At 39.2% G+C, this 14441-nt stretch overlaps 1 protein-coding gene across 3 annotated transcripts in view; it reads left to right on the top strand.

The window, feature by feature from the left end:
* The window catches only part of IP6K1 (inositol hexakisphosphate kinase 1), a 58500-nt gene that overhangs the window by 1269 nt on the left and 42790 nt on the right, over positions 1-14441 (top strand). The window contains exon 1 of one of the 3 annotated variants that reach the window (XM_045050286.1): positions 6925-7082. The exons of the other annotated variants lie outside the window; for them this stretch is intronic. The gene's annotated coding sequence lies outside the window, so the exon portion shown is untranslated. Of the gene's footprint in view, positions 1-6924; positions 7083-14441 lie in introns of those variants that run through there. 3 annotated transcript variants of the gene reach the window in all.

Below are 14441 nucleotides of genomic sequence, written 5' to 3'. Positions count from 1 at the left end.
GAGACTAGCTCCTTAATCAGGAGATCCTTTTTGAGAAGATGCTGAAACCAGAAGAGGCCTGTTGCTGTGGCCTTACTTGTGAGAACACAAAGACTCTTCCTTGTATTTATGTAATTCACCTGTAAATGTCAGCACTTTTAACTATCATGAGCAACAGACACACTTTGTGACGCTCTGGAGATCCTACACTGAAGTCAGAAACTGCTTCAGGCTTGGGATGAGATCTGATGTCCTAACGTGGCATTCAAGCAGTCAAGGTGCTGCTGCCCAGCGGGCCCCAGCCCACCTCTCCAGGGCTTATCCTAATCCCCATTAACCAAATGATTTGCTAGACATTCCATACATGGAATTTCCCTACACAGTTCTCTTGCCAGCTGAGTACAGTGACTTTTGCTCCTCTTTGGAATATCCTTTTTCTTCATCTCCACTTCTCTTTTCTCCAGGGTCCAGCTCAGCGAAACACTTCCCAGATGTTCCAGTCCCAGAGGGTACTCTGACCTGCAGCAGCATTATTGCCCTTATTCAAAAAACAAAATAGTATTTGCTCTTTTAAGAATATTTTGTTTGTTTCCTCTAAGACCTAACCCATTTCCTACAGAGACTGTGTTTTTGTGTCTTCTTGTACCTGCATGTAGTAGATGAGAACTAAATGTTTATGAGAGTGTGTTAAATTTGTCTGAGTTCGTAACACCCTCTGTATTTAAACAGGGAGATGGAGAGAATAGGCACGTAGAAATGAGAATTTGGTGGCCATGGATCTCTACCTCCTGTCCTGCCTGAAGTGCTTGTACCTCAGTGCTGTAGAACAGAGGCAGAACTTGCTCAAAGTGCAGAACTGAATGAAGCCTGAAAACAAAGTAATTCTGCATCTCAGAAGAGGCTGTGTGGCCCATCCCCTCCCTGGCTAAGATGCCATATTGATTCTTGGAGAAAACATGTATAGGGTGAGCATAGGGCTGGGTGCTGAGATTCTTAGACCCCCTTCTTGGGTGGGTCTTGGTCTCACAGCCACCTTGGACTACTGTAAATGTGTCTATGATTTGCTGCTTGCCCTGGTCCCAGTGCTGCCCTGAGGCTATAAGGAGCAGTGAGGAGAGAGCTGGGGAAAGTCCGCACAGTGCTCTCCATCTCTGACTTCAGACAATGGAGCAGTCAGAGATTTTGTTTGTGCTACTGGATGTGTGCTTTTGCCTTGGTTTTAAATCAGATTTTATTTTCTCCCTCTATTACAGCAGAATGTGAGCAATGGATTCTGAGTGGGACAGCCTAAGACATGTTGGTTCTCTTATGAAAAGTGATAGATCAAGGCTGTCATATTTGCTGCTATGGTTTGAAGTTGCATTTATGTAGGAGGCATTACAAATGAGTTTTGATGGGAAAACCTGTTCGAGGGCTGGATCCCTGTTAGGGACATTGTTTTGTTGCTTACAAAATCTGCTAATCTCTTCTGTAAAAGTTTCACTTGTGGGTAGAGGTTTAGATCATTTATTCCTTTCCCTTCATTTTACAGAAGATGGGCAGTCTAGGTGAGTAGGTTAGGACTGGGCTCTTTTCAAGTCTAAAATTTGATGTCCACGAATCAGCTTGAAGTCCATAAAAATCTGGGTGTGTTAGGATTAAATGAACACTTATAAATGACTTATTCTGTAATTGAAAAGTCAGGTAATGACGAGTGGTGGTGAAGATGTGGAGAAATCGGAGCCTTCATACACAGAGAATGGTATGAATGTAAAATAATGCAGCCAGGGACAAATCAGGTATTTTTTATGTTTGTGCTAGTAGATCTGTGCTTTTGCCTGGATTTGGAAAATAGTCTGGCAGTTCTTGAACTGCTTAAACATAGAGTTACCATATGACCAAGCAATCCCACTCCTAGTTATCTACCCAAGAGAAATGAGAACATAATGTCCACACAAAAACCTGTATATGAATGTTTATAGCAGTGTTGTTTATAGTAGCCAAAGAGGAAAACAACTCAACCATCTTCTCAGTTGATAATAAAAACGTGGTGTATACATACAATGGAATATTGTTTAGCAATAAAAAAGAATGCGGTGCTGTTACATGCTACAACATGGATGAACCTGGACATGTGAAATGAAGGAAGCCAGACACAAAAGATCACATATTAAATGATTCCATTTGTATGAAATATCCAGAATAGAGATCAGAAGTAGATTAGTGATTGCTTAAGGCTTGGAGGTAGATGAGAGCATAGGGGAATGATAGCTAAAGGTTATTGGGTTTCTTTTTGAGGTGATGAATATGTTTAAAAATTGTAGTGGTAGCTGCACATGCCTATGAATATACTAAAAACCATTGAATTGTACGCATTAAGTGGGTGAATTGTATGGTGTGTGATTGTTAACTCAAAGCTGCTATAAAAAACAACTTATGTAAGTAATATATATTCACTAGTTTAAAAAAAAAGATAAATATGTGAGTAACAGGAAGAAATAAAAATAAAGGAACATCCATAACTTTCACTGTTTTAGTGTATAACCAGACTTTTTTTTCCCTTTGTCTTTAATTTTTACAAAAATGAGATGATGCCATACATCCTGACTTGTACCTTTTTGCAGTCAGCAATATATTATAAACATCTGTGTTGGTAAATGATACTTTTACATCATGGGCCAGTTGGCAACAAATTGAGGGAAGCAGAATGTAAGGGACTAGGGTGAACTAGCAAGCGCAGGCTTATCTGAAGGGTCACTGTTGCTGAGTTCCAGCCAGTTGTGTACCACTTCTTGTGATTTTTTTTTAAAGAAAACAAGAAATCTGAATTTTTATGTGAAATTTCATGATTATGTATTTATTAAAAAATGTTTTATTTATTTTTGAAAGAGAGAGAGAGAGACAGAGTACGAGAGAGAAGGAGACACAGAATCTGAAGCAGGCTCCAGGCTCTGAGCTGTCAGCACACAGCCTGATGTGAGGCTCGAACTCATGAACCGTGATATCGTGATCTGAGCCAAAGTCAGATGCTTAACTGAGCCATCCAGGCATCCGCCTGATTTTTTAATTTGGCAATGAATTAAGGAAATTTGAGCCACTTTGCTAGTGAAAAAAAAATCCCTTTGCAGACCAGAAATGGCAAAAAATTTGAATTGCCTGTTGTGTACATTCCCAGCTAAAGTGGAGCAAGGTGACAGTCTGCCTTCTTGTTTCAGCTCTAACACTGTAAACAAGTGTCCTTTTAGTGGTCTGCTTAGCACCATATTTTAAAAATATTTTTGTGCTTTTTGGGAATTGTGCTGCTTAAAATGGCTCTCAAGTGTATTGCTGAAGTGCTGTTAATCTTCCTAAGCACAAGAAAAGAATATGGAGAAAATCTGTGTATTAGATAAGTTTTATTCAGAAATGAATTATAGTACTGTTGACTGAGAGTTCAGTATTAATGAGTCAGTAATATCCAGTAGTTCCCCCTTATCCATAGGGTATACTTCCAGGACGCCGGGTGGATGCCTGAAACTGAAACTGGACCTTATATGTACTATGTTTTTTCCTATACATACACACCTAGAATAAAGTTTAATTTATAAATCAGGCACAGTCAGAGACTAACAACAACAATAATAAATTAGAACAGTTGTAACAATATACTGTAATAAAAGTTGTGTGGATGGAGTCTCTCACAATGTCTTGTATTGTACTCAGCCTTGTGATGATGTGAGATGGTAAAATGCCTACATGATAAGATGAAGTGAGCTACATGATGTAGGCATCATGACATAGCTGTTAAGCTACCAGTGACCTTCTGAACATACTTTGCTTCTGGACCATTTGCTTCTGGACCTTGATTGACTCTGGGTAACTGAAACCATGGAAAGCAAAAGCATGGATAAGTGGGGGGACTACTGTATTTTAAAGTGTCTTTAAATAGATATGTACAGGTTATATATTTTATGTATGTAGCTCTGGAAGGTTATGAATTGATTGGTTGACAAACATGTGACCAGAGGCTCACAGAAACCTAACCCTATTTTTCCCCTAGGATAGGGGCTTGATATTTGCTAATTTGGTGTTAGCAGTGACTTTATAAAATGTAGCTGAGAATAATGAGAAGTCTTATGTATCAGGCTACTTTTGTTCAATGTGATATTTTAGAGTTTCATCCATTTTGTTGTGTTACTTTTTATTCCTGAGTAGTATTCCTTTTTATGGCTATACCATTTGCTGATGGGCATTTGGGTTGTTTCTAATTTGGGGCTCTTATGAATAGAGAGAGATGCGATAGATGTTTTCATACAAGTCTGTGTGTATACATACCTTTATTTCTCTTCAGTAAGTATCTGAGAGTAGAATGGCTCTGACTTACAGACTATTTATTTATTTTTGAGAGAGGGAGAGACAGAGTGTGAGTGGGGGAGGGGCAGAGAGAGGAGACACAGAATCTTGAAACAGGCTCCAGACTCTGAGCTGTCAGCACATCAGAGGAACACTGTTTCAGGAAATGTTAAGAGTCCTTTGGACTCTGGGCCCAGTTTTGTTATTCATCCCTCATAGCTTTCAGCTCCAAGCTTCATTTTCTGCTTTTGTGGGATTTCTATACCTTCCCATCATGAGACAAGAACTAATGGACGCTCCATTGAGGTGGGAAGTTGAAGTAACCAGGAACAGTTTATTGCAGGTACACACAAGCTTCTAGATGGAGAGGGTCTGTTCGCTTTAGAACTTACATCAGTGCTTATCATCCTTCTGGATTTCTTTAAGTGATGCAGGCCAGGAGGCTTCTTGGTCATTCACAGGGTTCACAGAATTCATCCTTCATCTCTCTATGGAACTTGGCCTTGGTGATTTTTGTGTTTGTAAGTGTTCAGGCCTACTTACCACAGTGGACGCTGCCTCTTTATTTTTTATTTTATTTTTATTTTATTTTTTAATGTTTTTATTTATTTTTGAGACAGAGAGAGACAGAGCATGAGCAGGGGAGGGGCAGAGAGAGAGGGAGACACAGAATCTGAAGCAGGCTCCAGGCTCTGAGCTGTCAGCACAGCCGATGCGGGGCTCGAACTCATGGAGTGTGAGATCATGACCTGAGCTGAAGTCGGATGCTCAACGACTGAGCCACCCAGGTGCCCTGACACTGCCTCTTTAGACTGTTAGTCAAGTGGGGTGTATTTTGCTACTTTAAATTTTAATTTTGATACTGTGAATTTTAATTCACATGGAACTTTTTAAAGTTTGAGTCTTCTTTGTCTATGATCTTCCATGTGTAGTGTTAGAAAACTGGTACCAACCCAGAGGTCTTAGTTAAGTGTTCTAGATTTTAATTTCTGGGAGCAGCAAGCAGTGATTTTTGTGAGGAGTATTCATCCTTTAGGTCCACCCCCCCACCACCCATTAAAAGTCATTTCCACATTTTGCCTATTCATAGCATCTGCATTGTTTTACCATTGACTTCTTGGGCCAGTGGTCAGTGGCTAGTTTCTTGGTTATCAGAGTCCTCTTAAAAAAAATTTTTTTTAGGGGCACCTGGGTGGCTCAGTCGGTTAAGAGGCCGACTTCAGCTCAGGTCATGATCTTGCGGTCCGTGAATTCGAGCCCCGCGTCAGGCTCTGTGCTGACAGCTCAGAGCCTGGAGCCTGCTTTGGATTCTGTGTCTCCCTCTCTCTCTGCCCCTCCCCCGCTCATGCTCTGTCTCTCTCTCTGTCAAAAATAAATAAACATTAAAAAAAAAATTAAAAAAAAATTTTTTAATGTTTATTTTTGAGAGAGAGAGAGAGAGAGAAAATGAGAATGAGTGGGGGAGGGGCAGAGAGAGAGAGAGAGAGAGGGAGACACAAAATCTGAAACAGGCTCCAGGCTCTGAGCTGTCAGCACAGAGCCCGACGTGGGGCTTTAACCTATGAACTGTGCCGAAGTTGGATACTTCACTGACTAAGCCACCAAGGCACCCCTTAAAGTTAGATTTATAATGCAAGTAACTATTATAGGATTTAGATGTGTTTTTTTTCCTCTTATTTATTGATAAGGAAACATTTTCTTTTTCTTTTTTTAATGTTTTTGATCCCTTTGTTTTATTTTTTAAATTATTTTTTACTTTTTAATTTAATTTTTTTTTAACTTACATCCAAATTAGTTAGCATATAGTGCAACAATGATTTCAGGAGTAGATATCTTAATGCCCCTTACCCGTTTAGCCTCTTCCCCCCTCCCACACCCCCTGTAGTAACCCTCTGTTTGTTTTCCATATTTATGAGCCTCTTATGCTTTGTCCCCCTCCCTGTTTTTATATTATTTTTGTTTCCCTTCCCTTATGTTCATCTGTTTTGTATCTTAAAGTCCTAATATGAGTGAAGTCATGTGATAGTTGTCTTTTCTCTGACTAATTTCACTTAGCATAATACCCTCCAGTTCTGTCCATGTGGTTGCAGATGGCAAGATTTCATTCTTTTTGATTGCTGAGTAATACTCCATTGTATATAAATACCACATCTTTTTTTTTTTTAAATTTTTTTAACGTTTATTTATTTTTGAGACAGAAACAGAGCATGAATGGGGGAGGGTCAGAGAGAGAGGGAGACACAGAATCTGAAACAGGCTCCAGGCTCTGAGCGGTCAACACAGAGCCTGACGTGGGGCTCGAACTCACGGACCACGAGATCATGACCTGAGCCAAAGTCGGACGCTTAACCGACTGAGCCACCCAGGCGCCCCTATAAATACCACATCTTCTTTATCCATTCATCCATTGATGGACATTTGGGCTCTTTCCATACTTTGGCTATTGTTGATAGTGCTGCTATAAACATGGGGGTGCATGTGTCCCTTCAAAACAGCACACCTGTATCCCGTGGGTAAATACCTAGTAGTGCAATTGCTGGGTCGTAGGGTAGTTCTGTTTTTAATTTTTTGAGGAACCTCCATACTGTTTTCCAGAGTGGCTGCACCAGCTTGCATTCCCAGATAAGGAAACATTTTCAGATGCTGTTCTCAGAAAGGTTTCTCCTGACCATGGACATTGATGCCGGTTGTTAGCACCCAAAGTGCTTCTGGGAGAATTTGAAACCCTTCAAGATTATGTTCCCATTCTTGAAAATATTGTGAAGTTTTCCAGGATACCGTGCTTTCTTCAGGTGGGATAGCTATGGAATCTTAGACATTTTTTAGAGTGTGGAGACTTCGGGAATTATTGTATTCAATTTCTAGGTGGTGACTACAGTTGCAGAGAATAAGTGATTTTCTTAAGTGAACGTCTGATTCTGAAACTCGGTCTCTCTTCCTCACCCCCTTCGGCCTTGCTTCCCTGCCAGCATGACAAGGAACGGAAGGAATATTGTCTCACTAGTCTGAAAGTTTTGGGGTTCCCACATCATTTTGTAAAGGCAGTAAACTTTCTAAGCAAATGAACCTTCAGGTATACTGCTGACAGTGCTAATAAGTTCATGCAACAAGTGATGCCTACCTCAGCTCTCCTAGGAAGCAGTCAAGGAGAGTGAATGCTGGTATTTTTAAGTACTTTCTAGCTGTGGAACCTTACTTTGACAAGTCAGCTGACTGACTTCTCTGTTTACTACTATCCATGTAATACTGGTTAATCACACCTACTCCCCTTACCTCATGGAGTTGATCAGATAAAGGGAAAACTTGTCAAATGGTTAATGTATGACTTACTTTAATTTCTCAAAAACTATTTGGAAATAGTTTCCTTTGGCTCCCATAGTTTTGCCCGATCCAGTCCACTCTACACTGTGGGCTGTGCAAATCTGAGTCCTTGGCCTGTTTGAAGCTGTTCAGTGACCTCCCAGTAGGAAGTGGGTCAGGTCCCAGCTCCGGAATGTAGATGAGGAACTTCCTCACCTGGTTCTTAATGGTCTCTAACTGCATCTCTTGACCCTCTAGAGTCAGATGTTTCAGGTGACTCTCTTTCCTCCCTCTGGGCCATTGCCCATGCTTTTATTCCCCCACCCCACCTCCCCATCTCGCTTCCTGTCAGACTCTAGTTATCTTTCAGATTTCAGTTTAGATGCGGTATGTTCTACAAACCCTTTCCTGACCTGCACCTTCCATCTTTGTTAATGACCACTCTTGGTGTTACATTCCTCATTGTAACATTTACCATAGTCTTAAATTTGCTAATTTGTCTCTCCTTTCTACCTGTCCTGCATCCTCACTTTCAGTTTTCTGAGGACAAGAACTGTGTTTGTCTTAGTACAATATTTGTTCTATGGGGTCTCATTCATTGTAGCCACTCAACATATACTTAATTATATACTTTAAATTTTTTTTTGCAGATTTTACTTTAATGGTCCTGGATTGATTTGGAGACTTTATAGTTGCTATTTGGTCACAAACCTGATTTAGTGGAGAGTATTTTGAAACTTATTTATAAAGATTCTGCTCAACTGGAAGATGTGTGGGTCAGGGCCAAGTAGCACACTAGATACTTTAGGCAAGCACAAGATGTGCATAGGCTGTTTTATTTATTTATTTATTTATTTATTTATTTATTTATTTATTTATTTATTTAATATTCTGCATGAAGATTAAAATGATTTCTTTAGCATAAAACAGAATGAATGCTTAGAAGTTTCTTCTGTGTTTGGGAAAATGTATTATAAAATATGTGATTGTGTTAGCTATTTTATGAGTCTCTCTAAAGAAAGTGCCTAACTTTGGCCTCAGGGAGCTGAATATTAAGCTTGAGTAACTCCCCAAAGCAGAGTGTACCAGGCAGGGCTGCTTGGACCCTTAAGCATGTTAACTTGGCTGTTTACAGTGTTGTATTACTTTTGATTGGTAAATTGTGAATAAAGCAGAGCTGTGTGGGTTTTATTTAGGTAATAAAATTTCTCACTTTTGGTCTATACTACTTAACCTTTTCAACTCCTTCAAACAACTGTCAGTGACCCTTTGGGAGACAAAAACCACACAGGAATTTGAACAGGTAAAGTTTAATATAAAGAATTGTTAACTGTAATTGAGGATTGGAGTAATGAGAATTTGGCTAGTAAAAAGTAGAGTGAACTCTAAGTCATATAGAAATAGCATATGTAGGAGCAGCCATTACCCCTAGCATTGATACAGAGCACTCAAGGAAGATCCCTTCTGAGGGCTGAGATTCGTATCATGGAGATGGGGGTGGTCATACCTAACTGGATGGCAGAGAAAGTCATTGTGGTGCCACCTTGGCAGATCATGCTAGAAGTCTACCCTCTAAGATGTTGGAGAAAGCCACTTAATGGAGAGGCGTTTTGCTGGAAGCACTCTCTCTACTTCAGTGAGGTGTCAGAGGAAGCTGCTGGCCACTGTGTGCTGCTGACCGTGATACATTCTGGGAGTCAGGCAGCCACCAGTGGCTGGGCACTGAAAGGAGCTGACTGGGTGGCAGAGGCCTGGTGAGAGGAGCATATTTTTTTGCAGACTTTCCCTAGTGTCTTTCACTGACAAAACTTAACATCTGGCAAAGGAAAAATATTTAATGAGTCCAGCTCCGTTTTTGCAGAGCGGGTGGTGATGGTTGGGTTTGGAGCCAAGAGATAATACACTGATAACTGGTAAGCTGCTATTTGTCAGAGTTATATGAACAGGTTGTTAATAATTTAATAAGTATTTTCTTGACAGAATACTGTTGTTGCTACCATCTGTTTTTAAATTTGTGTTAATGTAGGAATTAAGTGCGTAAGTGCTGTTCTGTTCTAGCCAGAGACAACTTCTGTTCTGAATTTTTTCATCATAGGTTAGTCATCCAGTTTTAAAATTTCATATAAATGGAATAATACTATATGGAATAATACTTGTGTAATAAATAATACTAAATGGAATAATACTCTCATGTAGGGCTTCTTTCACACAGTATAATGTTTTGAGAATTCCCTGCTGTTTGTATCAGTAGTTCATTCCTTTTTATTGCATTGTGCAAACATTCCGGTTTGTCTGTTCTGTTGATGGACATCTGGGCAGTTTCCATTGTTTGACTTACGAGTAAAGCTTCTATGAACATTTTCGTACAAGTGTTTTTGGGGGATATACACATATATTCATTTCTCTTGGGGAATAGAGGGGAATAGAATTGCTGGGTTACAGGTAGATGTGTGTCTAGTTTTAAAAGAAACTTTTGGGTTGTCTGGGTGGCTCGGTCAGTTAAGTGTCCGACTTCGGCTCAGGTCATGATCCCATGGTTGGGGTTCATTTTTCTTCCTATATGGATGTCTTCTTGTTCTAATACCAGCACCATTTGCTAAAAAGATGTGTATCTGTTATCTCTTGACTCCAAAACTTAGTAGTTTAAATATTTTATTTTATTTTTGGGAGGGCGCAGAGAGAGAGAGAGAGGATCTGAAGCGGACTCCGTGCTGACAGCAGAGAGCCTGATGTGGGGCTTGACCTCATTAACTCATGAGATCATGACCTGAGCCCAAGTTGGACACTTAACTGAGCCACCAGGTGCCCCAAAACTTAAGCAATTTAAAATAGCAAACATTTATTGCCTCAGTTTATGAGGATGAAAAATTTGGAGTGGCTTAGCCAGGTGGCTCTGGCTCACAGTCTCTCATGAAGTTGCAGGTTAAGATGTCTTGTGGGACTGCAGTCATCTGAAGGTTTGCCTGGAACTGGAGGATCTGTTTCTAAGATGACTTAACTTGGCTTTTGGCAGGAGGCCACAGTTCTCTGACATGTGGGCTCTCTGAGTATCCTCATGGCATTCTATGATCCTCCTCCAGAATGAATGATCCAAGACAGAGTAAAGAAGAAGCTTCTTATGACCTAGTCACAGACTGTTACTTCTGCCATATTCTGTTCCTTAGAATTGAGTCACTAAGTCCAGCCCATACTTAAGGGGTGGACAGAAGAAGGCTCTACCTTTTGGAGGAAGAACTATCAAAAAATTTGACAGTTTAAAACTATCACAACTTTCACTTTCTATTTATTTGCTTTAGCACTTATGTAAAAAATGAATTGACTATAGGTATGGACCTATTTCTGGGATCTCTGTTCTGTCAATTGATCTATTTGTTTATATGCTAATACCCACTGATAAGTCTTGAAGTCAGTAGTATATAAGTCACCCAACTTTATTCTTCTTTATAAGATTGATTTGGGTATTTAGGGTTCTTTATATTTCCATACACATTTTAGAATTAGTTTTCCAATTTCTCTAAAAAAAGCCTGCCGATATTGTGGTTGGGATTCCATTGAATTTATTGGTTCATTTGAGGAGGATTGACATCCTAACCATATCAAGTCTTCTAATCCATACACCTGGTGTAAAACTCCATTTATTGATGTCTTCTTTAATTTTTCTGGATTGTTTGGTTGTTTTCACTGCAGAGATTTCACGTATCTTATAAATTTATCCCAAGATGTTTGATGTTATTTTAATGCTATTGTAAGTGAAATGTCTTTTTTTTAGATTTTACTTACTAATTTAATTTTTTTAATGTTTATTTACTTTTTTGAGAGAGAGACAGACAAAGCGTGAGCAGGGGAAGGGCAGAGAGAGAGGGAGACACCGAATCAGAAGCAGGCTGTAGGCTCCAGGTTCCAGGCTCTGAGCTGTCAGCACAGAGCCTGACGTGGGCTCAAACTCATGAACTGCAAGATCGTGGCCTGAGCCAAAGTTGGACACTTAACCTACTGAGCCACCTAGGCACCCCTATCTATCTATCTATCTATCTATCTATCTATCTATCTATCTATTCATTTTATTTATTTATTTATTTATTTATTTATTTAAGTAATCTCTGCACCCAACATGGGGCTTGAACCCACAACCCTGAGATCAAGAGTTGCATACTTCACTGACTGAGCCAGCCAGGTGCCTGATAAATGAATTGTCTTTTAAAAAGTTATAGTAAAATGTAGAAAACAAAATTTTACTATTTTAACTATTTTTAAGTGTGCAATACAGTAGTATTAAGTACATTCACAGTGTTGTGTTACCATATCACTATTCAAGAACTTTTTCCATCATCTCAAATACAAGCTCTGTATCTATTGTACAGTGTCCTATTTTCCCCTCCCCTCAGTCCATTGTAACCTCTAATATACTTTCTATCTCTAATATACTTTCTACCTCTATGAGTTTGTCTGTTTTAGATATTTGATATAAATGGAATCATATAATTTTTGTTCTTTGATGCCTGGCTTATTTCATTTAATGTTTTCAAGGTTCATCTATGTTATAGCATGTATCAGAATTTCATTTCTTTTTATAACTAAATAATATTCCATTGTATGTATATAACACATTTTATCTGTCCATTCATCTGTTAATGGACACAAGTTGTATCTACTTTTTGGTTATTGTGAATAATGCTGCTATGAACATTAGTGTATAAATAATTGGTTTGAGTCCCTGCTTTCAGTTCTTTTGGGTAGGAGTGGAATACCTAGGAGTGGAACTGCTGCACCACATGGAAATTCTGTGTTTAATTTTTTGGGGAACTACCATCCTGTCTTCCACAGTGACTGAAACATTTTACATGCCTACCAGCAGTGCGTAAGACCAGTTTCTCCACATCTTTGCTAACTTTTTTTTTTTTAATAATAGCCATTCCAATGGGTGTGAGGTAGTATCTCATTGTGGCTTTCATGTGGATTTTTCTAATAACTAAGGATGTCGAGCATCTTTTCGTGTACATATAGGTATTTGCATATCTTCCCTGGAGAAATGTCTAACCAAGCAAGTCCTTTGACCACTTTTGAATTGGATTGTTTATTTTTTTGTCTTTAAGTTGTGGGAGTTCTCTATATTGGATATTAATCCCTTATCAGATGGTATGATTTGTAGATATGTTCTCCCATTCTGTGAGTTGTCTTTTCATTCTCTTGACAGTGTCCTTTGATGTACAAAAGTATTTAATTTTGATGATACCCAGTTTACTTTTTCTTTTCTTGCCTGTGCTTTTGTTGTTATAGCTAAGAAATCATTGTCATATCTAAGGTCATGAAATACCCCCCTCATGTTTTCTTCTAAGAGTTTTATAATTTTAGCTTGTAAGTTTAGGTCTTTGATCCATTTTGAGTTAATTTTTGTATATGATGTGAAGGAATGCTCCAATTTCACTCTTGCATATGGCCGTTCAGTTTTCCCAGTACCACTTGTTGAAAAGACAAAGTCTCCTTTGCCCATTGATAGTCTTGGCACCCTTGTTGAAAATCATTTGACTGTGGGGTACCTGGGTGGCTCAGTTGGTTGAGTGTGCAACTTTGGCTCAGGTCATGATCTGACGGTTCCTGGGTTTGAGCCCTGCATTGGGCTTTGCACTGACAGTGGAGAGCTGCCTCCTTGCTCTCTCTTTCTCCAAAATAAATAAGTATAAAAAAACCCATAAAAATATAATTAATTTGGGGTACCTGGGTGGCTCAAGCAGTTAAATATCTGACATCGGCTCAGGTCATGATCTCCTGGTTTGTGGGTTTGAGCACCCCCACGTCAGGCTCTGCTCTGACAGTGTGGAGTCTGCTTGTGATTCTCTCCTTCCCTCTCTTTCTGCCCCTCCCTGACTCACACTTTCTCTCATAAATAAATGAACTTAGAAAAGACGGGGTGCCTGAGTGGTTCAGTGGGTTAAATGTCCGACTCCTGATTTCAGCTCAGGTCATGATCTTGCAGTTTGTGAATTCAAGCCTTGAGTCGGGCTTCATGCTGATAGACACAGTGTGGTTGGGATTCTCTCTTTCCCTTTCTCTCTCTGCCTCTCCCTTGCTCATGCATGTTGTCTATCTCTCTCTCTAAATAAATATAAAAAAAAAAGAAAATCATTTGACCAATATGTGCAAGGGTTTATGTCTGGGCTTCCTGTTGTGTTCTATTAGTCTGTATGACTGTGTTTATGCTAGTACCACACTGTTTTGATTATAGTGGTTTTGCAGTAAGTTTTGAAATCAGGAAATGTGATTCCTCCAATTTTGTTCTTCAGGAATTTTGGCTATACAGGGTCCCTTGAGATTCTCTATGAATTTCTGGATAGTTTTTTTTTTTTTTTCCCCTGCAATAATTGTCATTGGTATTTTGTTAGGGATTACATTTAGGCTGCACATCTCTTTGGGTAGTATTTGTCATCTTAACAATATTAAGTCTTCCAATTTGTCAACGTGGGATGTTTTCCCATTTATTTAGATGTTTCTTTCAGAAGTGTTTTGTAGTTTTCAGAATATAAATCTTTCAATTTCTTAGTTATATTCACTCTTCAGTATTTATTCTTTTTGATACTATTGGGTTTTTTTTATTAAAAAATTTTTTTTACATTTATTTCTTTTTGATACTATTGTAAATGGATTGTTTTCTTAATATTCCTTTCAGATTGTTAGCTGCTAAAGTATAGACATGCAGCCAATTTCGGAGCACCTGGGTGGCTCAGTTGGTTGGGCATCTGACTTCAGTTCAGGTCATGATCTTGCACTCTGTGAGTTCAAGCCCCGTGTTGGGCTCTGTGCTGACAGCTCAGAGCCTGGAGCCTGCTTCAGATTCTGTGTCTCCTTCCCTCTCT

This window comes from Felis catus, chromosome A2, assembly GCF_018350175.1.
Source record: "Felis catus isolate Fca126 chromosome A2, F.catus_Fca126_mat1.0, whole genome shotgun sequence".
In the NCBI taxonomy this organism is placed as follows: domain Eukaryota; kingdom Metazoa; phylum Chordata; class Mammalia; order Carnivora; family Felidae; genus Felis; species Felis catus.
The sequence above is the reverse complement of the archived record's forward strand: the minus strand, read 5'-3'. Positions and strand labels throughout refer to the sequence as shown.